The sequence below is a fragment of the Felis catus genome, chromosome A1 (genome assembly GCF_018350175.1).
Source record: "Felis catus isolate Fca126 chromosome A1, F.catus_Fca126_mat1.0, whole genome shotgun sequence".
NCBI lineage: Eukaryota > Metazoa > Chordata > Mammalia > Carnivora > Felidae > Felis > Felis catus.
This window is the reverse complement of record NC_058368.1, coordinates 95,277,608-95,303,813: the sequence shown is the minus strand read 5'-3', so window position 1 is coordinate 95,303,813 and position 26,206 is coordinate 95,277,608. Positions and strand designations below refer to the sequence as shown.

The window sequence follows — 26,206 nt, the reverse complement described above, 5'->3', positions numbered from 1 at the left end:
AGTACTGGAAAGAAGCACGAAGATCCTTCGCTTCAAACAGAGCCACCTCCCTCAAGAGCCACAAATCCTTGTTTTATACTCTCTGAGGCCCATCAGGGGTCTGAATAACACTCAAAAGCTTTTCTTGTCAAGAGCTGTCTGCATTTGCCAAAAGCCCAAACGCGCAGACAAACCTAACGGTGCCAAGGAGGACGTTGAGTGGAATGAATGAACTGTAAACCTGGGACAAATAACACATTACTAGAGTAGAAAAGCTGAGAATTTTAAAGACATATGGGCCTTGCTGTCAGATCTTTATGACTTATCCACTGGGGTTTTGTCTGTGTATATTACTCATTGTCTTTCCATTTATATTTGGTTTATGTACGGGGGCTTAAAGCCTATGTATTTACACGGTTGGCAAATCTCCCTCCAGTGTGTCGGCTTTTATTCATCAACTTAAAATACTTCTAAAGAACTTACCATTTGAAGTCTCACACTAAAATCAGTGGCTACATGAATAGGCCCTTGTAGCCAACGTCAGTCTCTGACTGATGCTGGGCTCTTACCAGGTTTTAAAATTGGAATTGGTAGGGCACCTGGGCGGCTCAGTCAGTTAAGCATCCCACTCTTGGTTTCGGCTCAGGTCTTGATCTCACGGTTCGTGGGTTCGAGCTCCGTGTAGGGCTCTGCATTAATGGCCGTGGAGCCTGCTTGGGATTCCTTCTCTCTCCCTCTCTCCCTCTCTCCCTCTTCCCCTCCTCCACCTGCTTGCTCGCTCTCTCTCTCTCTCTCTCTCTCGATTTCAAAATAAATAAGCTTAAAAAAATAAAATAAAATAAAATAAAATAAAATAAAATAAAATAAAATAAAATAAAATAAAATAAAATAAATTGAAATTGGGAAATACAGTCCACAAGATAGGGGAGGGAGGAGGAATATTTAGATGTATAGCCAGATACCTATTTCTAAGCAATATGGCAGCCTGTGCAAATGTCCCCAGAGAGCCTCAGTAATCTAAATTGCAGAGAAGGAAATACTCTGTGGATTATCAGGCAAGTTTTACCTTCAAAGTAAAGGGAACATGACGGCTCAAGCTTGGAAAGGCAACAAAGTGATCCCATCTCCACATTCAGCTCTCAGAGGATCTTAGGAGCTGCCATTTTCCCTGGTCTTAGGCCCAGGCCAGTTTCAGTCAGAGGGACGACATGGAGAAAGAGAATGACAAACACTCGCGTGAACAAGTGAATAACCTGAGTTCAGCCACGTCTACCCAGCACCCCGAACGTCACAACAGTGGAAGGAGAAAGAACACAAGGGTGAATCGGTGACTTTGTCATGTAACCCAGAGTCTAGTTGGCCCCCTTTATCCTATTGCTAATGGTTGAGATGTCAAGCGTTTGAAATGATTTTGGCGTAGGGGAAACTCCATGGAGATCGGCACAGAACTGCGTTGTGCCTTCTCAGTGACAATTTCAGACTTTCGTAACCACCAAATCACCACCCAACTGATTTTTCTGTTTTGTCGTGGTTTACAGTTCCAACCTGGTTTCTAAGGTTGGGAGGTTGACTATTCAACGTCATAGAGAATTTACCCCTCCTGCTAACATGATCTCAGTAGACTGCCCAGGAATGACTGCCACACATTCACTTAAAACGTCGGTGGGGAGTAAGGAACCTTGTCTGCACAGAGCAGCAAAGGTATCCCTCAAGTCTGGCCTTGAGCCTTTTCTTCTTCAGTCTCTTGGGGTATTCAGGAAATGGCTGCGTTGAGAATGCATTCCTGGACAACAGAACTTAATTGTTCCGTGGCTTCCAGAACCGGTTTTGGGTGTTGCTATGGAATCTTCACCCTGTGCCTGCAGCAGCTCCCTTCTCCAGACAATCACTTCCACATGCCGGGTTTCAGAGCTGCGAGGAAAAGTCCCTGAGTGTGGTTTGGCCACACACATCGAACAGGACATTCTCTCACGCTAACGTGGCATTAAAAAGTGCTTTTGGGTATTTGCTTAAAAGCTAACTTTTCACAAAGGTCTTCAGGCTAGGCAAACCCTAAAGTTGTTCTTGTCCTAATAATGGTATCTTGCAGCAGAGGAACTTTCCAGCTTGTTCCAGAGAACTCGGTACAAGAATTGAACCATTAGGAGGTAAATCTAGAGGTCCAAGGTAGGGTTTGAGCAAAGCCATTCTCCCCAGTCCCTCTGGATCTGGAGAGGGAATTTGGCTTTAAGCTAGAGCAGAGATTCACCACAGGGGTACCGGTCACTAATAATGTCCCTGAACATCTAAACATGTCAGTGCAGAGCCCGTTTCGAAAAAAACAACATTCCCAAAGAAGGAATCCCTGAGACTACAGCACATTTGTCAGAATAGCTCAGCCTCTGCTCCTTCCAAGGCCAGTAGGACACTCAATTTACTTTCCAGACAGTCTGATCTACTGTGAAGCCAAGGAGCCACAAGTTAGAAAAATCCAACAAGTAGGTGGGTCCCTGCTGGCAACCAAGTGCCCTTCTCAACCAGACTTATCTTGGTTATTTTCCCCTCTATCTTTAATGGACATCTCTAGATGAATTCTAAATATGTGGATATGACATGTTGGGTCCCAGGAGTGTAGCCTATTTTAAACAAACATGCTTTATTAAAATACCTCTGGACTTGAAAGCTGGTGTGAATTCATTTGCAAATGGATCTTGGCGGCTGTACCACAGCATTTATAACAGAAGCCTTGAAAGTGCAAGTTTTCTCATTATATTTAAATTCTGATTAGACTAACCAAAACTGCCAACGTTTTCCCAACTCTAGCATTCTAAGCTAGATCTACCTACCTGCTTAAGAGAAATTATTTTACTCTTTCTAATGCTAAGAAATAAAGCTATGGTAAATTTGCTTTATTTACCATGAGCAAATGTCTAGAGCACAGAACAACAATTGATTTTAAGAATTACTATCACGGGGTGGGGTTACTATCACAGGGTGGTTTTAAGAATTACTATCACGGCGGGGGGGCGGGGGGGGTTGCCTGGGTGGCTCAGTGGGTTAAGCATCTGACTTCAGCCCGGGTCATGATCTCATGGTTTGTGGTTGGAGCCCTGCGTCGGGCTCTGTGCTGACAGCTCAGAGCTTGGAGCCTCCTTCGGATTCTGTGTCTCCTTCTCTCTCTGCTCCTCCCTCACTTGTGCTCTGTTTCTCTGTCTCTGTCTCTATTTAATAAATAAACTATTTAATAAATAAAACATTAAAAGTAAAGAAAGAATTACTCTTCACAGGGGCACTGGGGGGGCGGGGGGGCTTGCTTGGTTAAGCATCCAACTCTTGGCTCGGCTCAGGTCATGATCTCATGTTTCATGGGTTCAAGCCCCGCATCGGGCTCTGTGCTGATAATGCCAAGCTTGCCTGGGATTCTCTCTCTCTCCCTTTCTCTCTGCCCCTCACTCACTCTCTTTCTCTCAAAATAAATACATAAAAATAAAAATACAATAAATCAGAGCCACTGTAGCACATCATCTCTGAGATACTCCTTGAATGTGCCATCATTCTTGGCTTTGGGCTTTGGTCAGCCTTTACTCACAGAAGAACATTAATCCTGTGTCCTAAACCCAAGGAAATGTCAACAAGGAATGGCCAAAATGTCTCATAAGGGGTGAAGTGAAGGTGTTAGCAAACAGGACAGACCAGCGAAAACTCAGGGAAAGTATTTGTGAGGCATCTTCTGACTGAATGGAGAACGCTGACAGAGTGATACGCCTTTCATGGAACCAGGTCGCTTTCTCGCCCCTGATACACAAGTTTGTTTGCTTGAGCCTATCAGCAGAGACTGGAGTGATTTTTAGGTCAAACCTTTTGTGCTATGTAGCTTTGCTTTAAGAGATTTCCTTAGGTCCCCGGGACATCTTAAAAACTTTTTTAATGTTTATTTCATTTTTGAGACCGAGACAGAGCGTGAGTGGGAGCGAGGCAGCGAGAGAGAGGGAGACACAGAATCCGAAGCAGGCTCCAGGCTCTGAGCTGCCAGCACAGAGCCCCACACAGGGTTCAAACCCACGAGCTGTGAGATCATGACCTGAGCCGAAGCCGGACGCTTAACTGACTGAGCCACCCAGGCGCCTCTCCCTTGGACATCTTAAGAGAGGAAAACATAATTTCTAACTACCTCCTTTTTTTCACCACTAAAGTCATCATCTTAAACCAGGGACCTTAGTAAACCGTGCCCTTGGGTCCGTTACGAAGTAGATACCAGCAAGCCCCAAGGTTTTTTATCTTTCATTTTCCTTATCGACCTGCATTTCCGTTTGGGGGGAGATGAAATACAGACCATCCCAGTTTTATCATCTGCCTAAGTCATGTCCCATTTAGAAAGAACCTCTCACACCATAATGTCAAATGTCATTTGGTGTGACAAACGTAATTGTATTAAGCCCCTGTAATGATGTCTAATGAGACATCGGATTTCCTCCCAGAGAATCAGTCACCAGAGCACATTTTTTTCCTGATGAATTAATTAATAAAATACGAGGCTCCTTCTGCAAAATAGATACCAACGGCTCCCAGGTGTCGATGCCCTAACCACTCTGAATAAAAAAGCCAAAGACCGAGGAGGATACAGGAATGAGGGCTGGGATTCACGCTGATGCAGACAATTTCACAGGCCTTCTCTCGCAGAATAAGAAATGTGTGCTGCACCGTGAGCGGGGCGGGCACAGCATGGCCAGACCGCTGCCAAGGGGGGCTTTCTGATCTGACAGCAAAAAGGAGCCACTCAGCCTCCCCGGTATAAGAGGCATCTGCCAACATTGCCGCCTGGTTCATGTGGGCTGCCTTCTTTGAAGATCATAATGACAAAAGGGTATTTTTTGGAGAGTCACCCATACAGAGACGCAGACGTTCAACTGGGAAATACCTGCTCTGAAGGTACTCTCGTGTGATCATGAGAGTTGTGCATGTAAATCCCCATGAAACAAGAAACAAAAAAAAATTAGAGCCTGAAATATTTATCAGTCACTCGCCGCTATCCTGGAACAGAATGAGATCCCATTTGTTCCCAAGTGCTCTGCAAAGTAGTAAGCTGGACCTGGAGAGACCAGGGACAAGGCAAGTCACAATTCAGCAGCCATTAGGCAGTCACTGGCAACAGGCACAGCCTTGGACCCTAGAGATGGTTCCTCCCGGGAAAGAATCATTGTCACGACACCAGGGTGCTCCCCAGCCGTGCAGAGCTCTTGACAAGAAATGCCTGTCCAGGCTCTCATTCTCTTATCCTTTTGACACACAGAAGGAATCTTTGGCATAGAAGAAGCGCTGGGCTCTCAGATTTGGTTAAATTATGCAGACCTGGAGAAGCCCCCCAAACCTCCCAAAGTTTTGATGTCATCCAATTCTTTGGAGGATCTTGTCTAGCAAATGGACAGGGCCCGTGGGGCACAGGAGCCTCGTGTACCATTAAGTGATGTCACCATTGGATGTAAAAGCAATCCTCAACTCCAGCATTCTGCATCACAGGTAATGCTGGCTGAGTCATTGTTTTTTTCTGGCTTTCCAGACCTCTCTCCAGAAAATACCTCATAATGGAGCATCTCAGAGCTCATCACTTACTGTAATATTTTTTATTTAATAATGCTGGTGGTGAGCAATGTCTTGATGAGTATTCCATGACAACAACCATTACTGTGCTGTCTTTGCGGTCTTGATTTTGAAGAAGTCAAGCCATAAGGTCAGGCAAATGTCTCAAAATTCACAGAACCTGTGAACTTGGAGCCTGTGATGCCTGCTCATTGAGTCACATGACCTCAATTTACAATGGGCTGAGTTGTATCAAATTCACGTCCTGGAAAAAGAACGCACCCACAGGCAGTGCAGAGTGGTGGTTATATGCCTACAGGCTGTGGACTCCGTCAGCCCATGAGCAACTCTTTACTGACCACACGCTATATGCCAAGCATACAGTAAACAAGAGAGAAAAGATCCTTGCCATCATAGAGCTCATATAACGTGGGTTGGGATTCGGGACAGGGGGAGGCAGACAGACACACAAGATAAATACACACACGAAAGAGAAGGAGAAAGAACGACAGGTAATCGTAAACGCAGGGGCACTACCACGGTGTGTTACGATCAAGAATGACCTAGTGGTTGCCCTCTGAGCGGGCTCCTCATCAAATGAGTCCTGGAGGAAAGAAGGAGCCAGCCAGGGTCAGAATTCAGGGTAAGAGTGTTCCAGACAGAAGGACCAGCAAGTGAAATGCAGGAAAAAGAAGAACAGCTTTTTCAGTTCCAACTCTACGCGCGTGACCTCAAGCGTGTTACTTGCATCTAGGCTCTTTAAGATCACCCTTTACGAAGATCAGAGTATCTAACTCACAGGGACTGAAAGGAATTAAGTAAGAACGGCACAGACTTATTATTCATTAAAAGGTAATTGATTTTCTAGCTAATCTTGATAAACCCTTTGAGGTTCAGGGCCACTAAACTCTCGTTTTCAAACTTCCTTATACCTTGATTTTTTTTTTTTTCCAGCTTGCTTGCTTGTCTTGTTTCTTTGACCAAGGGGCTACAAAAAAAACCCAGCAAGGAACTTAAAATCCAGAAAGAGCCAGATGATGAGTCCCCGGAAAGCTCATAAATCAGGGGTTAAATTTACTGGAGGAAGCAAAATGTCATTCCTTTGGGGATGGGGCTGACTCCCCTGTTAGGCAACTTAGCACAGTACCTAGGGCACACATTACCTTGGGGTGAGCGTGTCAACCACAGCCTCCAACAATTAAAACCACAAATAGACAAGACCGCTCAACTTAGGCTGTAACTAAAACCCATTGTGCTTATTTCTTCTCACATTTTCTTGGGACATTGAAGGAGACATTTTTCAAAGACCAGAACATTCCAACCACCAGACCAGAAAAGCCCTGATGGCAATGGAATTTCTAGAAGACCGCACCCTACGCAACTTATCACATAGTACACCTGCTCGCGATCACATGCTCTATGCCTGCTCCCAGGCATTTCAACCCTTTTATAAGTGACCATCTGGCGGGCCAGAAAGGTCAGGTGTTTAAGGCTGGAGCCTGCCACTTCCTCCACTGCCAGCACCCAAAATCCATTTCTTCCTTTCTCTTTTCCAAACCCTCGTCTCTTGAGTTATTGGCTTCTTCTGTGATGAGTTTATCCCAGTTTGTTCAGCAACAGTGTTGGCCAATCCAGCTGGGAGCTGTGCTTCTGATGTGTCCTGAACCCCCTGGGGATTCCTGACACACAGCAGGTGGCCAGCAGCGCTGGGGCTCCCCCATTCTGTTCCCAATTCAGCGGCTATGACAGATCCATCTGGAACAAGGACAACAGAGAAAATGTTCTGATGTCTCTAAAATCACCAGAAAGATAGGAGCTTTGAGGTCAAATGAGGTATTGTAACACCGAACGTAAATGCTTTGGCTTTACCATAAAATTTAGTTTCCACATGGTCTCAGGAGGAGGAGGGGCCCCCAAAGGCAAGACCCAGAAGTCTGGAAGGCAGGCCTGTTGGGGGCAGCTCCATTTGCCTGCACAGGAGGAGCTGGAGGACAGGGATCCGGTGGAAAGCTGAGTCAGGGTGCCAGGTTCCCTCTCAGTCTGCACCCCAAGTACCTTGTGGCCACTCAGAGCATCTGTGGATCTAAAAAGCTTTGAGGCAAAGTGATCAGTGGGAGGAGCAGAGCTGAACCTGAATTGGAAATAACCCAAAGGGAGTGTCTGGGTGGTTCAGTCAAACATCCAACTCTTGGTTTCAGCTCAGGTCATAATCTCAAGGTTTCCTGAGCTCAAGCTCCACATCGAGCTCTGGGCTGGCAGTGTGGAGCCTGCTTGGAATTCAATCTCTGTCTCTGTCTCTGTCTCTCTCTCCCTCTCCCTCTCTCTCTCCCCCTCTCTTTCTCCCTCCCTCCCTTCCTCCTCCCCCTCCTCCCCTGCTCACGCTGTCTCCGTCTCTCAAAATAAATAAACTTAAAAAAGAAAGAAAGAAAATAACCCAAAGGACACAGTGACACTCCCATTTCAACAACCAAACTCTAGGAGATACAGGGGAAGAGCGGGAATGACTTCACCCCAATCACCATCTCCCCCCTCTCCAGAACCTCTTCTGGCACATGCTTCATCCACTCTCCTGCCCACCTTTCCTCGTGTTCCATCTCCCTTTCCCACATTATCCCCGGCCCCGCTGTTCCTTAGACCACCCGCCCGGATTTTTACCCAATGTCCCCCAGCTAGCAGTTTAGTAGAAAATCCTCTGAGGCGTGTGACAGAGGCTGGGCTGCCCAGACGCACTTAAGTACAGGGTATGTGGGGCCAGTAAATCAGGGCCATCCCGTTTCCACGGGAAGGCCAGGAAGGCCAGGTCCCCAGGCAGACTGGGTGCTAAATGCACCCAGGTTTCGATTTTCTGGATTGCATCTCAACTGAAATGACTTGTCTTCTCCTCGGTCATCAGAATTCACAGATTGCTGAAGTCATTAATAACGAGACATGCCGTCACTGCTGCAGTCGGGCTGTTCCTTGGCTCTAGGTTTTGTTTTGCTTTGCCTGCCCAAGAAGTGTCTGGACTCTGAAAAGTCACCAAAGAGGTGAGCTGCTTGGCCAGGACTCTGGTGTAGACTCCAGCCAAAAAAAGAAAAAGAAAAAAAAAATAGAGACAACGTGAAAACTCTCCTTGGAGACTGAACTCTTAGGCAGGGCAACCACCAGACAGAATGGTCAACTTGGCTAATAGCATCACACACCAGGCACATCCGAGGCTCCCTGGGCTCCGCTACCCTGCCGTCAACCAAACTTGACCTCAAGGAAACTCTCACCGGTTACACCCAACTGGAAGGCGAGCGCTCCCCGTGACCTAGTCCAGGGGAATCCACGTTTCCAATCTCAGGCCGGTTGTGAACAAAACGCAGTAAGGGGTTTCGTGCACCAAGACGTAAGAAGAAACTTCCTATCTGGAGGCCTCCCGTGGCCTTTCCGAAAGCTGACATTATCATTTCACGTTTTTAATTACCATTATGTAACAAATCCACAAACACGTGTTCTTTCTCACATTAGAACGATATGGATAAAGATCAAATCCTGTATTTACACTGTTCATTCCTGGAACCTCTGTTCTGTCCTTCCTGACGGTGTTGGTGTGGTTGCCAATGCATCTTCCAGACCTTGTTATATCCCTTTGCATACATCTATGTGTATTTATTTACAGGGATAAACCTAAGAGCACTGTTTGGTGATTTTTACAGCAATGAGACGAAAAACACTTGGAAACATCGGACACTATGGTTTTTTTCCTCAACCAGGTTAGAACGTGCTACATACTTCATTTTTTTAACTGTGGTATCACATTTAGAGCGTAAATATACTACATTTTTTTGCCATTCCTTCATCGACGGGCCCGAAATCTTAGCTTTCCAGTGAAAACCCTTCTTTTTTTCTGTTAATTTTTTTTAATGTCTATTTATTTTTGAGAGAGAAAGAGACAGAGGGAGACACAGATTCCGAAGCAGGCTCCGGGCTCTGAGCTGTCAGCACAGAGCCTGACACGGCGCTCGAACTCACAGACCGCGAGGTCATGACCTGAGCCAAAGTTGGATGCTTAACCGATTGAGCCACCCAGGCGCCCCCCAGTAAGCACCCTTCTTAGTATTCTTCTCAATCCAGGCACCTGGCCACAGTTCTGACTCAGAAAGAATCTAAGGAATGTGCTAGAAACCTAAGATGGGAGCATGAGACTTCCAGAGTCGTAGTTTGAAACAGCAACAACGCAAGTTCAGAGACACAATTCTCCTCCATTGGTTGTGAAAAGCCCATGTGGAGACAGCGTGTGCATTTACAAAAGGAGAGGGTGAAAAGGAAAATCTTTAAAGGGAAAATAAATTGCTGAGAGCTGGGAGTGAAGTGAGGCGGGGTAATAACCATTCTAAATCAGCGAGAATACTAATGGAAAAAGTTACACTTGGGGATTTTATGGGACCTGGGCTTGGTTTTAGCACCTAGCCTCACTCCTCATTTGAGAGAACAGGGTCCCTAAGTACTTTTCCAATATCCACACAGATTGATAGAAGAGATCCTTCATTAATTTGCTCTGGGCTTTCTTGGTCTGCTGTGTGTTCAGGTCCGTGAACTCCGTGGACTGGGGGAGTCTCCTGACTCCCAAAAGCGTAGAAAGCACAGGAAGTGCACAGCCAAGTTTGTGCTCCGGCTGTGTGATAATTTGGGTGTTATCACTCTTAGAGAACGTGCTCAGAATCGAGGCGGCCAGCCTCTGGGTGTTCCCAAACAAGAAACCTAAAACTCTGCAGAGACGGAGGAGAGCCGGAGCCCATGCAAAGGTGCAGTATGGAGTAAAAGAGACCCACAGGGGAGTCCACACTCCTTAATGTGCTAAAAGGTCCATGCCTGAGACTTTGGCTCAGATCCCTGGGTTCCAGTCCCAGCCCTGCCACTCAGATGGTGTACCCCCTCAGGCACGGTACTTAACCTTTTCATCCTTTGGTTTATCCATCTGAAAAATAAGGATAGCCATAATTCTTCATAGGATTGTGATGATTAGATTCAATAATTTCGGTAAAGTGCTAATTCAGTGCAGGGCCTGGCACACAGTAACCATTCAATAAATGCTCACTTTCATTAACCTCAATAATGTACTTGGTATCAAGCCACGAAAGGCCTGGTGTTCAGATGGCCAAATGATTTTACGGGGGGCGCCTGGGTGGCTCAGTCGGTTGAGCGTCCGACTTCAGCTCAGGTCACGATCTCGCGGTCCGTGAGTTCAAGCCCCGCGTCGGGCTCTGGGCTGACACCTCAGAGCCTGGAGCCCATTTCAGATTCTGTGTCTCCCTCTTTCTGCCCCTTCCTACCTCGTACTCTCTCTCCCTCTCAAAAATAAGTAAACAGTAGAAAATAATAATAATAACTGAAATGGTGGTGAAGAATTATGACTTCTGATTTTTTTATTTCCCACCTCAAAGAAGGACCTAGATAACATTTACTGGGACAAGCTGGCCACTAACTTCCCGTGTCATGACTCAGCCACTGTTTAGTACACATTTGTAAGTCCAAAACTCGAGAACTGGACTTTTAGAAATTGAGACTTTCTCTTTTAACAATTTTTTTTTTAATTTTAATGTGTATTTTCAAAGAGAGTGTGCATGAACAAGTGGAGGGACAGGCAGAGAGACTTAGAGAGAGGGACAGAAAGAGAGGGAGAGAATCCCAAGAAGTCTTCACACTGTCAGTACAGAGCCCGACACGAGGCTCGATCCCACGATCCTGGGATCGTGCCCTGAGCAGAAGCCAAGAGTTGGATGCTTTACCGACGGGGCCACCCAGGCACCCCAGAAACTGAGACTTTCTTAAAAGGGCTTTTACGCTGTAGTAATTTTACCCCGGATTCAGCCTCCAACCCTCCAGTGTTGTTCACCATTCCAGAGGCTTCCAGTTCTGAATGGAAGCCAGAGGTGATTTTTAAAACACAAAAAAGCAAGCGAAGGTGCCATCAGGACACACAAACTTCCTCAGAGGAGGCTGCAGCCAGCATCTGGGTTCGAAAGCCTGGCCTGTTTGTTTTCTCGGGAGGGGGCACACAATCCCCAGAAGGCGGCTAGGGCTAGAGTTCAAAAGCAAAGTGAACAACTCCTCGTCTGCCTTGGCCATTAACAATCCCTGACTCTTCCCACGGCCGTCACTTTCCACAAACCCGGGCATCACTGAGGGCGCGTCTGGAGCGCCTGATTCCAGGTCTTTGAACAAAGGTGCAACGACAACCGTCCCTTCAAGGGCAAAATCTGAAATTTGCCAAGAAATGGCGAGGACCGTTTGCCAGTGGGTTTAACTCAAATGCCAGACGCTGCCTCTGTGCTTGGGGTCCCCGACCACGCCAGACGGCCCGTGTTTACTCGATGCCTTGGCTTCTCTTCCCTGGAAGCAGGGGAAATCGAATGTGTTCCTCATGGCCCGGTTGATGGAGAGCTCTGAAATCCCTGAAATTGAGTTGTTTGAAGTAAAGCCCTCTCGAGGTCACAAAGGACCATCTTTAAGAGGCAGGGGCCCGGGCGGAATCCCAGCTGGGATGGAGTCACAGCTGCACACACGTATGCGCTCCGCCCCCCCCCCCCCCCCCGCCAGAAGTTTCCGTCAATAGAGTCCTCTAAGATGTGAAAATGAGGACTCCCTCTCCCCTTGGCTTTCTTCTGAAGAACAGAGCAGGATTATACCACCAGCTGTTTCCTCCTTCTTCGTTTTTGTTTACGGTTTCTTTGGCTAAATGACACGGAGAGGATTGGAAGCATAAGGTTCTGTCATGGCATTTTTGCTGCATCACTGGATCCCGTTAATCCTGAGACGGCAGAGCAGGTGGTTTCGGGGGGATCCCCTCCAGCCTGGATGTTCTTTCGGCTTTGGGAGCATCGGTAAGAGAGGCGGAGGGACATGTGAGATGCAAGCATCTTTGGGACGAACAACCGGCCGGGGGCTGAGCCTCCCAACATGGCTTTCCTTGTGCCAAGAGGAGACTTTCACAGGTATGGCTCAACCTCGGGAAGGAGGGAGGGATGGGTGGCTGAGGGCCCCCCCTAGAACCCAGGTCCGGGGTGGGGGGCGGGAAGGTGCCGGCTCCCAGGCTCTGGATCAGCAGGGGGAGAATTTGGTTCTGTGCCCCAAGGCTCTGCTCACTCAACGGGCCACTCATCTGTTCTCAAATTCCTCTTCTAAGGAATCATGGTTTTAGGACTGCAACCCTGAGTCCCACAGCACCTCAGCCAGACTGTGATGGTGAAACATGCTTTCAGCAAATACGGAGAGGGGAAGGGAGGGGAGGGGAAACAGAGCAAGTGGGCACTCAACTTCACTCAAGTTGTCTGAGTATGAAGGGGCCAGCTTTCCCACGGTGGTTCTGACAGTAGACTAAGACAGGGCCAGAGTTGGCCTGTGCTACGGGTGAGTGACAGCTGCCCGTACAGTCTGATGCGGGGCCCCTCATCAGGATGCTGGGTCCTCCACAACTGCCCGATGCCTGAAATTCTACTGCAGGTGCATCAGCAGTATCCTCTCCCATGGAGGTCTCGAAATCATGGTCCCAAAGATGTTTGCATCTCACATGTTTTCATTCATTCATTCATTCATTCATTCATTCATTCATTCATTCATTTTGGACTTTCTGTCCAAAATCAGAAGATTCTGCCCAACACCAAGCCCTCATTTTAGTAGGGCAACAACCATCTATGGCTGGCGCTCTCATTCTCCACCATGGCGGCCAGTCCCTCTAAGAGGCCCACAGGGAGCTTTTATCTCATGCTGTCTGGACTTCACCGATGTATGTTGCCCACCCGCTGCACTTACTCCATTCTGGCTCTACTGCGGGGTCAGCTCTTGCTTTATTGATAATGCCCTCTCTTTACAAGTGGACTTTCCTTTTCCGGAGGACGGAGGGTGTGATCGCTAGATTTCTCTGGAATCTACTACCGCACCTTCCAAGTGATTGAGTGGACGGACCACCTTTCAAATAAGCGTCACGGACAGTCATCTCTACTTTAGTGTGAATAAAGAGAATGAGAACTGATTTGGGTTTAGAGGTGGAGGGAGAGAGCATGGAAGGATCTGGAAAGAGTATCTGGCAGTAAAAATGATTCTGCTCTGGGGCAACTTGGTGACTCAGTCAGTAGAGCGTCCGACTTCAGCTCAGGTCATGATCTCAAGGTTTCATGGGTTCGAGCCCCACATTGGGCTCGCCGCTGTCAGTGCAGAGTCTGCTTCAGATCCTCTGGCCCGCTTTCTCTGCCTTTCCCCCACTCATGCACGTTCTCTCTCAAAAATAAATAAAACATTAAAAAAAAAAACACACAACCTCAACAATTCAGCTCTGATCTAACCCACAGATCTGTTTTATCTGTTCTGCCCATTACTTCTTAAAAAAAAAATTTTTTTTTGGACGCCATATTTAAAAATCAATTGATCAATGGCTGATTCTTGGCCTGGGACAGGAAATATATAAGCTCAGCTTGGAGTCTCTTGTAGTAAACAAGGAAGTGCTAAAAAACAAAAACAAACAACAACAACAACAACAAAAACACCTGGATGATGGGGGCTGGGGGCAAAACAAAAGGACACAGGAACTAACTGAAAAGGCTCCCAATGGCCAAAGTTGGAATGATTTGAGTAACAAAATCACACAGTATTGAATTATAGCTCAAAATACAAACTGAATACCTTGACTCCCTACTGATATAAATAAAGGAACAAAGTAATAAACAGGGAGAAGGGACAAATCTCCCAGGCAAAAGAATTCCACATAAATTATGTAGATGCTTCACCCTTAAGCAGGGGAAGCTAACTTCCCAGTCCTTCAATGTCGGTTGTGTAGAATGACTTCATTCCAAAGAGTACAGTATGCCAAGGGGATAAAAAGAGTAACTTTTCAGTGAAGAAACCTGACAAGCACCATCTCAGCCAGGTGATCAAGGTTAATTTAATACCCTCAGTGACAGTGCTGAGTCACGTTGGTAGTAGGTACCCTTGATACGATGTGATGAGAACGGCACTTGACCTGTGTGGTCTTCCTCCCCTCCAAACTCTATAACCCCAGTCGAATCATGGGGAAAACATCACATGAGCCCTATTTGAGAGGCCTTCTGCCAGTCTCCTCAAAACTGTCCATGTCATCAAAAACAAGGAGAGCGTGAGAAACTGTCACAGCCAAGAGGCAACATGAAGACTAAATATAATGCGGTATCTTAAATGGGATCATGGGTCAGAAAAAGGATATAAGGTCAAAACCAAGGAAATATAAATAAAGCATGAATGCTAATAATAATGTACCAATCTTATTTCAATATTCTAATAAATGTGCCATAGATATATTAGTAATTAGAGACAATAGGGTATGAAATATATGGGAACTTTTTTGTTATCCTCTTTGTAACTTTTTTTTAAAGTTTACTTATTTATTCTGAGAGAGAGAGAGAGTGCTCGAGCAGCGGAGGGGCAGAGAGAGAATCCCAAGCAGGCTCCACACTGTCAGTGCACAACCCAAAAGGGGGCTTGAACTCACGAACCTCAAGATCATGACCTCGGCCGAAGTCCGACGCTTAACTGACTAAGCCACCCAGGCGCCCCTGTCTTTGTAACTTGTAAGTGAATTTAAAATAAGTAGAAAATGTCTCCTTTACAAATCGATTTATTCTACATTAAAACCTTGATTCCCCAGCTCTTTAAGAACGCAACGTTCTATCAGCGATCCAAAGATCAGAAGGTGGAGGCCCGTCATGGCGGGCTCCCTCCAAACAGCAACCTCATGTGCCAAGTCAAACAGGAAGAGGAAGATGCCCTCGATCCCACCTTCCAAACCTCACACAAGTGCATGCAAAGGGCAGAGCCTGAACCACCTACAAAACCCTCCCTGCAATCCAGAAATGTAGAGAAGGGTATGGAGAAGCACACTGAGTGCCAAGTGACCAAATACCACACAGACGGATCTGTCACATTTGCCGTCCCCAACGCTGAGGCCAAATGTGACCTGTCATTGATCAATGTCCTCACGTTGTTCTTACAGGTGCCCTGCCTTCCTCACGTACCCTCCACCCCCAGCTCAACTTACACACACTTCTGGCATTCTACATGAGCTGGTAGCACAGTCTGGAAGCAATTAAGGTTTTAATGATCATCTCATATATTTAGTTCAACGAAGTTTCCCAGGCTTCAAAATATTCAGCTAGAAGCTGTAGGGGAGGGAAATGAAGAAGCCATCTCGTTTGTATCAAAGAATCACTGTCCTACTGAGTGGGGGCGTTCTGTGAACCCAAATCAGCCTATCACAAGACACCACACTGTATTGTCACATATGTCAACTGACAAAATATCACACAAAATTGCTATGCAAATTAAATCTAATGGTGGGATGGGGTTTTGAAACGAATAACAAAAAATTAAAAGATGGGGGCGGCTGCATGGCTCAGTCGGTTAAGCGCCCGACTCTTGGTTTTGGCTCATGTCGTGATCTCACGGTTTGTAGGATCGAGCCCTGTGTTGGGCTACTCACTGACAGTGCAGAGCCTGCTTGGGATTCTCTCTCTCCCTCTCTCTCTGCCCCTTCTCTTTCTCTGTGGAAATAAATAAATCAACTTTATTTTAAAAAGCTTTTAGGGGCACCTGCGTGGCTCAGTCGGTTAAGCATCCAACTTTGGCTCAGGTCATGATCTCACGGTTCATGAGTTCGAGCCCCATGTCGGGCTCTGTGCTGACGGCTCGGAGCCTGGAGCCTGCTTCGGATTCTACGTCTCCCTTTCTCTCTGCTCCTTCCCCACTTGCGCTGTCTCAATCTCTCTCAAAAATAAACATTTATAAAAATTTGTTAAATAAAAATTTAAAAGCTTTAAAAAATGACAAGTATTATTTCTATTATAGACATATTGTCCACACATTGTCATACACCCAGACACGCAACTCTAACCATGGGCTTTACATTTTAAATTCAGTTACAGGAACTAAAAAATATTACATGTGACTATTTCCAAACCATCGTCACATCATTTACTCATTAAAGTTTTATAAACACGAAGACCCATCAATTGGCCTTATAATTAGTCTTTCTTACTCAGTGTGCTTATCTAATAAGCCTTCCCTCTAAGCCCTTCAAAAAACACCAGCATTGGATCTGTTCAAGAAGCCCCTTTTTCTCTGGGAATTCAAACGCTGCGTAAATGTTCACCCTCGAGAATCTCGCAGTAGCTGAGAAGCAAATTAACGGGCAGAAAACAATATCCAGCTACTCGTAGGCAGAGAAAGTCCTGACTAAAGTGTGGCTACAGTCGTCTGCGCCTCCTAGCTTATATTTTATCATTAAAATAATACCCGTTTGGTGGGGAACACGCAAACAGAGCGCCAATTTTCTTTCCATGTGATGGGTCTCCTTCTCCTAACAGAAAACTGCCATGCAAGAAAATGTGGCTGGCAGATGAACTTCAGGACAGACCTTAAGGGCCCGTTCAGTGAGAGCCAGAACAATGGACTTGCAGAGGTCGGGTCCTCCTGCCTCCACCTTATACACAATCTCCGCCAGATTCAAACCCCGCTTGATTACTTCTACAAATGAGAAGCTCCCTGCCTCATGAGGTTCTTGGTTTAAACGCACAGCTAGCTCTGTGTGGTAGAAAGTGCTTAGTGATCTTCCGAGCGGGTCAGAAGACGCAAGTTCCTTCCTTCTCCCCCGGAGCCAGGTGGATAACTTAAGTGAATCGAGTAGGCAGGGGATTCCATAAGGCAGTGTGGTCACTGTCACAAACTGGCAAGCCTATGCCTTTTTTTTTTAAAGTTTATTTATTTTCTTGAGAGAGAGAGAAAGAGCAAACAGTGGAGGGGCAAAGGGAGGAGGAGAAGAGAGAGAGAGAATCCCAACAGGCTCGGCACTGTCGGCACAGAGCCCAACGTGGGGCTCGAACCCATGATCCGTGAGATCATGACCTGAGCTGAAATCAAGAGTCCTACGCTCGACCAGCTGAACCCGCCAGGCACCCAAAGCCTACGTGCCTTGTAATTGGAGGCAATGCTCTACACTGCCCAGCTTCCGAAGCTAAACACGCAAGTCTCAGGTTACCTGCAATTTTTAAAGTAGGAAACAAGGAGGGGCGCCTGCATGCTCAGTCGGTTAAGCGTCTGACTTCAGCTCAGGTCACAATCTCACACTCTGTGAGTTCGAGCCCCGTGTTGGGCTCTGTGCTGACAGCTCAGAGCCTGGAGCCGGCCTCGGATTCTGTGCCTCCTCAGCCCCTCCCCAGCTTGCGTGCTGTCTCTATCAAAAATAAACAAACATTAAAATTTTAAAAAATAAAATAAAATAGGAAACAAGGATCATGATGTAAAATACTCCTTAAAAAGAAAACAAGTCACAAAAGCAACAACTATGTGGCCCATACAAAACGTGCCCTTCATAAAAAAAAAAAAAAAAAAAAAAAAAAAAAAACATTTGTCCAGAGACCAGAAGATGATTCTTGGGTTTTTCACCCAAGTCCAGTCTTCTGTGGACTCACCCTGAACTTCCTTTACTGCTGATTATAGGCCACAATCACCTGGGGCCTGGCCAGAGACAGTGTCCTAGGCTCTGGTGTCAGACGTGTGACCTGGGGCAACATTCTTGAGCATTCTATCCTCATTTTCTCTTCTGTGAGACTCTGAGAAGCTATCTCTTAAGATTACTTAGACAACATAGGTGAAGTGCTTCTCAGAGCGCCTGGCCCAGAGTAATTGCTAAGCACCTTAAAAACTCCTCCTTGTGCTCCTCTCCACACACTCTCGCTTGTGCATTCTTATTTTTAAAAATGTACTGTCCCAGGGGCGCCTGGGTGGCTCAGCTGGTCACGTGCCGGACTTCGGCTCAGGTCATGATCTCACAGGTTTGGGAGTTCGAGCCCCAGCGTTGGCCTGCTGCTGTCATCCCAGAGCCCGCTTCAGGTCCTCTGTCTCCCTCGCCCTCTGCCCCTCCCCCACCTCTCCAAAAATAGAGAAACAAATAAAATAAAATGCACTGTCCCCAGCGCAAACTATTCCTGATGGGTGTTGAGCAATGTAACGTTGCGAGCCCGGAATTCTATCTCAGCAGCCCGAGACGGTGGTTTTAATAGTACGTCACACTGCTGACTCATGACTGAGCTCATCATCGGCCAGAAAACCCTCAGCAGCTCTTACTCGGCAGACCTGTCGCAGGCTAATGAACTGATTGGCGGGGGCAGGCCACCAATATGTTCCTTTATGCTCATTAGTATCTGATTCCAGAGGGTTGGTGTGAGCCCACCAAATCCGTGCTGCCGACCAAACTCCCAAGGGTGTGAAGAGGGGGGGCTTGGAGTCAGACGGGCGTGTGTTTGAATCCTGGCTCGGTTTCCTTATCTGTAAAATAGGGATAAGAATAGAACCTACCTCACAGGGGTGCCACGCGGACAAAACGAGATCATGGATAGGAAGCAGTCAGCAGAGTTCCTGGAACAGAAAGCACTCAGTGCCCGTCAGTGATGACGACGGCCATGATGATGAGGATTTTTATGTTATCGAAATATCACAAAGAGGAGGTGTCTCGGATACTCCAACGGAGCTGTGAGATGTTTGTTCAACGAGATAGAAATCATCTGCCAGAACTATTATTCAGTCCGTATTTGCAGGTTTCTTGGGTCGTTCTGCCAAATCACGGACAAGGATGCAAAAGAACATCCAGACGAGCGAGTGCCCTGGTAAGGCACAAAAGGCTTAATGGACTCTGCCTTCCAAGGACTCATCCCTACCTTAAGATCCCATGCCCGGCTTACCAATGCCTCATAAATAAAAATAATATCCTCCAGAGCTCTCAGACTTCTGAATGTCCCACCACCCAGGGTGTATGTGTGTCTGTGGGGGGGGGGGGGGGCTGGTGGTGCACACACGCATGTGTGTTGGGGTAGAGGGGGACACAAGTTGGAGGTGGCTTTTGTTCCCCAGAACCCAACACCCTGGCAAAACCTGATCCAGATATGGTACGAGGAGCCATGGGTACAAAATAAGACGACGAAGACAATGACGATGACGATGGTTTGAGAGAGGTGGGGGGGAGAGGCAGAAGCAGAGGGAGAGAGAGAATCTCACGCAGCCTCCATACCCAGTGCAGAGCCCAACACGGGACTTGATCCCACTACCCTGGGATCGTGGCCTGAGCCGAAATCAGGAGTCGAACGCTCAACCGATCCACCGAGGTGCCCCCCAAACAAGATTATTTTTCTGTCACAGCAATATATGCAGCGGAGAAGCTGTGGTTCCTCATCAGGGTCTTACCATCCCCCACTTCAGTCCCACTTCCTCTGCTTTCAGAGTGGATCTGAGGCTCCTGCTGTTCCAACTTTCCATCTTTATGCTTGTAAAAGCAACATGTACTCCCGAAACAAAGAAAACAAAATCTATACTCCCCCTGCCTCTTCTCTTCTGAGGCCACCACTGCTGACCCCACCTGGTTTTCCGCTGTCGTACCAACTCTACATCACACATGCACAGCAGGCACATTCTGTTTTGTTTGCTTTGGGTCGTGGTTGGTGCCATTTTACAAAATGCAACTTAAAATACACATATTAATTCCCACAGATTTCTTTTCCCTTTTAACAAAACTCTTGGGCATCCCCCCCCCAATCTAACTAGAATTTTATTTATTTTTTAATATTTATTTTTGAGAGAGAGAGACACAGCGCGCAAGTGGGGGAGGGGCAAAGAGCTAGGGAGACAGAATCAGAAGCAGGCTCCAGGCTCGGAGCTGTCGTCACAGAGCCCGAAGCAGGGCTCGAACCCACGAACTGCGAGACCATGACCTGAGCCGAAGTTGGATGCTCAACCAACTGAGCCACCCAGGCACCCCATGGAATTTTATTTTATTTTATTTTTTTGTGTAGGCTGCATGGCCAGCATAAAGCCCGACACGGGGCTCGATGTCACAACTGGGAGATCATGACCTGAGCTGAGATTAAGAGCTGGACACTTGGGGCGCCTGGGTGGCTCAGTAGGTTGAGCATCCAACTCTTGATCTCGGCTCAGGTCATGATCTCACAGTTCATGGGACTGAGTCCCGCATCAGGCTCAGTGCTGAGCGAAGAACCTGCTTGGGATTTCTCTCTCTCTCTCTGCCTCTCTCCTGCTGGTGCATGCTCACTCTCTCTATGAAAATAAATATATATATTTTTTATTTAAGACATTTAATTGATTGAGCCACCCAGGCACCCCACACTGGAATTTTAACTAGGCACCTGGGTGGCTCAGTCAAGCGTCTGACTTCGGCTCAGGTCATGATTTCGAGGTTTGCGGTTTCGAGACCCATGTCGGGCTCTGGGTTGACAGCTCAGGTCCTAGAGCCTGCTTCGGATTCTGTGTCTCCTTCTCTCTTTGCCCCTCCCCTGCTTGCTCTCTCTCTGTCTCTCTCTCTCAAAAATAAACATTTAAAAAAATTAAATTAAAAAATTTAAACAGGTTTATAACATTCCATATTAAACATGTACCATAATTTGCCTGTTGACGACTCTTTTTTCTAGATCTTAACTGCTAAAAACCAATGCCACTGTGTGCGTATGTGTGTGTATGTCAGGATACATGTCCTTATATACATACCTTAATTTCTTTTAACTTTATTATCATTAGTAGTAGCATTTTCTGAGAGAGAGAGAGAGAACACGAATGAAGAGAGGGGTAGAGGGAGAGTTTCCCAAGCAGTTGCCACACTGAGTGCGGAGCCCAACAGAGGGTTCGATCCCGTGATCCTGGATCATGACCTGAGCCCAAACCAAGAGTCAAATGCTCAACCGACCAAGCCACCCAGGTGCTCCTCATTCTTTAATTTCTGAAGTTAGACTTTTGCAGGGGCTACTGGGTCAGAAGGATTGGTTATTGAATTTTATTAAGTTTGGCCAGATCCTGTGGGTGCATTCTTTGCCTGGCTTTAGGTTGTTTTTCCCCAGACCCCGCCTCCCCGAATATTCCCACGGCTACTAGTACAGCAGTCTGCAGCTGGTTCTGCTTGGTACGGGGGCCCAGGCTGAACACCCCAGCACAGCCAGGGCCCCACACCTTGGATCCCTATCCGCAGGGGCCGGTCAAAGGATACCCACTGTCGCTCGCATGGAAGACCAAGTTATCGGTCCCCAGCCCCGCTGCTGAAAAGAACAAGAAAGCGAGTCTAGAATCCTACGTTGCAACGCGCCTCATTCTCCCACTGAAGCAATCTACAGACAGTAGTGCCGTGAAGTTGAGATAACATCACGATGAGTAGCAAATGACATGGACGTGAGGACTAAAAAGTCAAGGATTTGGGGGCCAGGACAGAAATCGAACCGATGTGGATGTCATAGCTCTGATGGAGAGTGCACTTCAGATCTCCACACAGCAAATGAGCTTTTAAGCCCCTGCTGGTTTCTGAGCTGGGAACTTGCTCTGGCATTTTAGAGAGGTATTTAAAAATAGGCCAGTTTAACTTGTGGCGTGGAGCTACTGACAGGGTCTAAGGTACAGCTGCAGACACGGTGAGCTGAGCACTTTGAGCTGGGAGGCTCCCACCTCTGCCCGCTCCCTCGGGGTCCAGGGGACAAGGAATCGGAAGGGGTGCCAGCAGGGAGCGGAGGCCCACGGTGTGACCCCAACAGGCCCAGGAGGGAGCATGGCGTCTGTACTCCACACTTTGGCACCAGGTCCCGTGAGACTCTCGAGAGATCGATCCGGTGGGGAAAGGGCGGGGAGTCTCACGTAGCAGGGGAGCCTCGAGAACAAAAGAATTTCTGTGTTGGCGCACAACTCCCTGAATAATGTCACGGAAAGGCCTGAGTTTGGAGCAAGACTCAGCAGAGCATGACTTCTTGACAAATGATTAAGCTCTCTCAGTTTTGGTTTCCTTATTCGGAAGAGGCAGATAATACCCATCACCATCCCCTAGGTATACTTCAGAGTTAAAGAAGACCGGGCACACAGAGTGTCGAACATGAGATATGGAACACGGTAGGTACCAAGTCTTAAATACAACAGCTCCGACTACTCCATCACGACGCCTGTTGTTGGTACTCATCCTCCAGAAGCCACTTCCCCCACCCCAGAGCGGCACGGCCCAAGCTCTCTCCAGAACAAGTCATGATACATCCCAGTTGGCTTATCACACAGCCCAAGCCTCTGCATGAGCCAAGTCCGCGAGCGGCTAGGGGTTGGCGGTGATTAGGAAGATGGCGGTGGCGACCATCATTTCGGGACTTAAATCCGTGGAGAATTCCGTTTCCAGGAAAGGGCTGGGGAAAGGAAAGGGCATGACAGAAGTTGTGGCTGGGGTGAGGGGAAATGAGGCAATGGTGGGGGTAGGGGGGGGAACAGCCATGGCCAATGTGTTCCCAAGAGTGGTTTCAAGAAGGATTGACCTGGGATTCTGGAGACTGGCCTGGGGATGCCTGACATCTCACCACCCCCCTCTGCAGTGCCTTCTAATTCATAGAGAAGGAAGAAGTGGGCCTGTGACCATAAGGTGTCTCCTTTCTCAACCGTCTTTAAGTGTTCTCCATCAAAGCAATTCAGAGTCTGACTCTGCAGAGCTTGCTGGTCTCTGTCAGCTCAGTCCTGACGAAAACGAGGCCGAGAGGCACCTCACTCTCCTTCGACCACCTCGCCACTACCTCCCCACCAGCAGGTGCTGCAGAAAGTTGAGGGACAAGGGACTCGTCTGGACTGGATGCTAGGCTCATTTTCCCCTTCTGATTACAACATGCTAGGTTCAACTGTTTCTGGAAAGAGAACGGCTCCCATGGCCATCATGTTAGTAACCACTTGAATAGAAATGGGACAACATTTTCTTTTGTCTTCCTGCCAGGTTTCCAGCTCCAGAGATGTGGCTTTTAGGATTTCCCATAAAGGCCCAAAGTGGCAGCATAAATAAACTTACCACAGTAATTATCCACCCCCCCCCCTTCTCCAGCTTCCCAATGGAAACTCTTATCTTTTCTCTCAGTATTCTTCACGAAGCTCTCCCAGATTTATTACCTATGTGGGGCAATTCATCATTTAGGATAAATACCATCTTCTTCCACTGGGCAGGCCTGTGCCTCACGTGGCTGTCATTTCTAGATGGTGTGCATAATTAAATTGGGGCTGAGGAAGAAGGAGCCTGTTAAGATAATGGTTTCCTCAGAGTTATATATTCACAAAACAAGCTATTGGCAGTGAACTTTATTTCTTTTCTGCATTCCTCTGCTGCTGAGCTCCTTGGAGGATCCAACCACAGAGTGGTGAGTCAATGTGGTGTAGTGAAAAGTACGTAGATTTTGGAGGGACCTACATTCAACAACTTGGAGGACGTGTGACCTTGGACAAGTAAATTAAAGATCTCTGAGCCCTAGTTTCCTTATTGGTAATAGGGAGGTGAAAATTTCTGCTAAGGACCGTTGCAAGGATCGACAATACTATGTACCAAGCGTCTAGTTCTGTGCCTGGCACCACGTGGGTCCTGTTTTGTTTTTCAAGTTTTTATTTAAATTGCAGTTAGTTAACAAGTGCTGTAATATTAGTTTCAGAGGTAGAATTTAGTGATTCAACACATAGATAACACAGTGCTCATCATAACATAACGTGGGTTCTTTTTTTTTTTTAATATTTTTTAACATTTATTCATTTTTGAGAGGCAGAGAGAGACAGAGCATGAGTGGGGAAGGGACAGAGAGAGAGGGGACACAGAACCCGAAGCAGGCTCCAGGCTCCGGGCTGTCAGCACAGAGCCCAACGTGGGGCTCGAACCCATGAACCGCGAGATCATGACCGGAGCTGAAGGTGGACACTCAACTCACTGAGCCACCCAGCTGCCCCATAAAGTGGGTGCTTAATCAATGGTACTTGTAGTGACTATTTTCATATGATGAAAAACTGGATCATAGTTCTCGGTAGAGGAGAGAATTGACAATATATTAGCTTAGCTTTTCAGTGATGTTTTCTCTACAAAGATTAATGCATGATTAATCTTGCAAAGACTAATACACCTTTTATAATATGCAACAACTGAAGGTGAGGTAAGAGAATTATCTGAAGACACTCAGGATGGAGACTTGCTGTCTTGGTCCTGTCCTTAGCAAGGGGCTTTTTTTTTTTTTTTTAATTTTTTTTTAATGCTTATTTATTTTTGACAGAGAGAGAGAGAGAGAGAGAGAGAGAGAGAGAGAGACAGAGACAGAGCATGAGCAGGGGAGGGGCAGAGAGACAGGGAGACACAAAATCTGAAGCAGCCTCCAGGCTCCGAGCTGTCAGCTCAGAGCCCGACGCGGGGCTCGAACTCACAGAGTGCGAGATCATGACCCGAGCTGAAGTCGGACGCTCAACTGACTGAGCCACCCAGGCGCCCCAGCAAGGGGCTTTCAAAGACAGGATTTGACACAGTCACCCCAGATCTAGAAGCCACCCTCAGAAAACAAATCAAGATGGTGGTCATGCGGTCAAATTTTGTAAATGAATGTTGATCTAAGAGCGTTAAGCGTGATTGGTTGTCCTCCTCTCATTAATTAATTAACACATTCAACAAATGTTTATTAAGCACGTACCCAGTGCCAGGCTTTGATCTAGCTCCTCGAATAAAACAGAAAAAGTCTCTGCTTTCATGGGGCCCCCTGACTTCCCATAAGATTCCCATCACCAGATCAAAGAGCAAGGTCTTGAAAGCAAATGTTCCGGAATGGGCGGTCCCATAGGGTTTATGGTATGGCAAATTCAAATTTGTTTTAATTAATTAAAATTAAATCAAATTTAAGGAACGCCTGGGTGGCTCAGTCGGTCAAGCATCCCAGTCTTGATTTCAGCTCAGCTCATAATCTCACGGTTTGTGGGACTGAGCCCTGCGTCAGGCTCTAGACACTGACAGCAAGGAGCCTGCTTGGGATCCTCTCTCTCTCCCTGTCTCTCTCTTCCCCTCTCCTTTGCAAGAATACACACTCTCTCTCTCAAAATAAATAAATAGGGGCGCCTGGGTGGCTCAGTCAGTTGGGCACCTGACTCTCGACTTTGGCTCAGGTCATGATCGCACAGGTTCGAGCCCCACATCGGGCTCTGTGCTGACAGTGTGAGCCTGCTTGAGATTCTCTCTCCCTCTCTCTCCGCCCCTCCCCTACTCGCACTGTCTTTGTCTCTCTCAAAATAAATAAACTTAAATAAACTTTTAAAAAATTAAATAAAATTTAAAACTCCGCTCCTCCGTCACATTAGCCACAGGTCAAGTGGTCAGTAGCCATCTGCGGCTACCAAGTAGGAAGAACCTTTCCAGCATCACAGAAGTTCTACTGGACCGCTCAGCCTGCAACAGCCTTGGCAAGCTGAAACTGTGCACACGGCCGAAGACCTATAGCAACTGGGGCACAACGACTGTGCGTCCATCTAATCTGTCAGAGCTGTCCCGGGAATGCTCTCGAATCAGGACTCTGAGGCTAGACATTGTCTGCTTCATCTACACTCGGTCTTCTCCCTGAATAATCCTCAGGCACCAGGAGAGACCCCGGCTCGCCGATACCCACATCCAAGTCTTCTTCTCTGAACAGCACCCCCTTGCCCTCCAGCCCCTTCTTTCCACCTTATCTGCCCAAGCACCAAAGAATAAAGGGACCTGTTGACCGATCCCCATTTGCCCCAAACTGTCCATCCCTTCCACCCCCTGTTTGGGCCCCCATTATGGTGTTTCCATGGAGCCCCCATCTTGCGGTTCCCACATTTCAGTTCTGATCATTACTCCGGGTCTTTT

General features: G+C 47.2%; 1 long non-coding RNA gene across 3 annotated transcripts in view; it reads right to left on the bottom strand.

Moving 5' to 3' along the window:
• LOC123385468 overlaps positions 1-26,206 on the bottom strand; it is a 37,333-nt gene that overhangs the window by 6,424 nt on the left and 4,703 nt on the right. The window contains exon 1 of one of the 3 annotated variants that reach the window (XR_006598041.1): positions 1,046-2,906. The exons of the other annotated variants lie outside the window; for them this stretch is intronic. This is a non-coding gene — a long non-coding RNA (uncharacterized LOC123385468). Of the gene's footprint in view, positions 1-1,045; positions 2,907-26,206 lie in introns of those variants that run through there. 3 annotated transcript variants of the gene reach the window in all.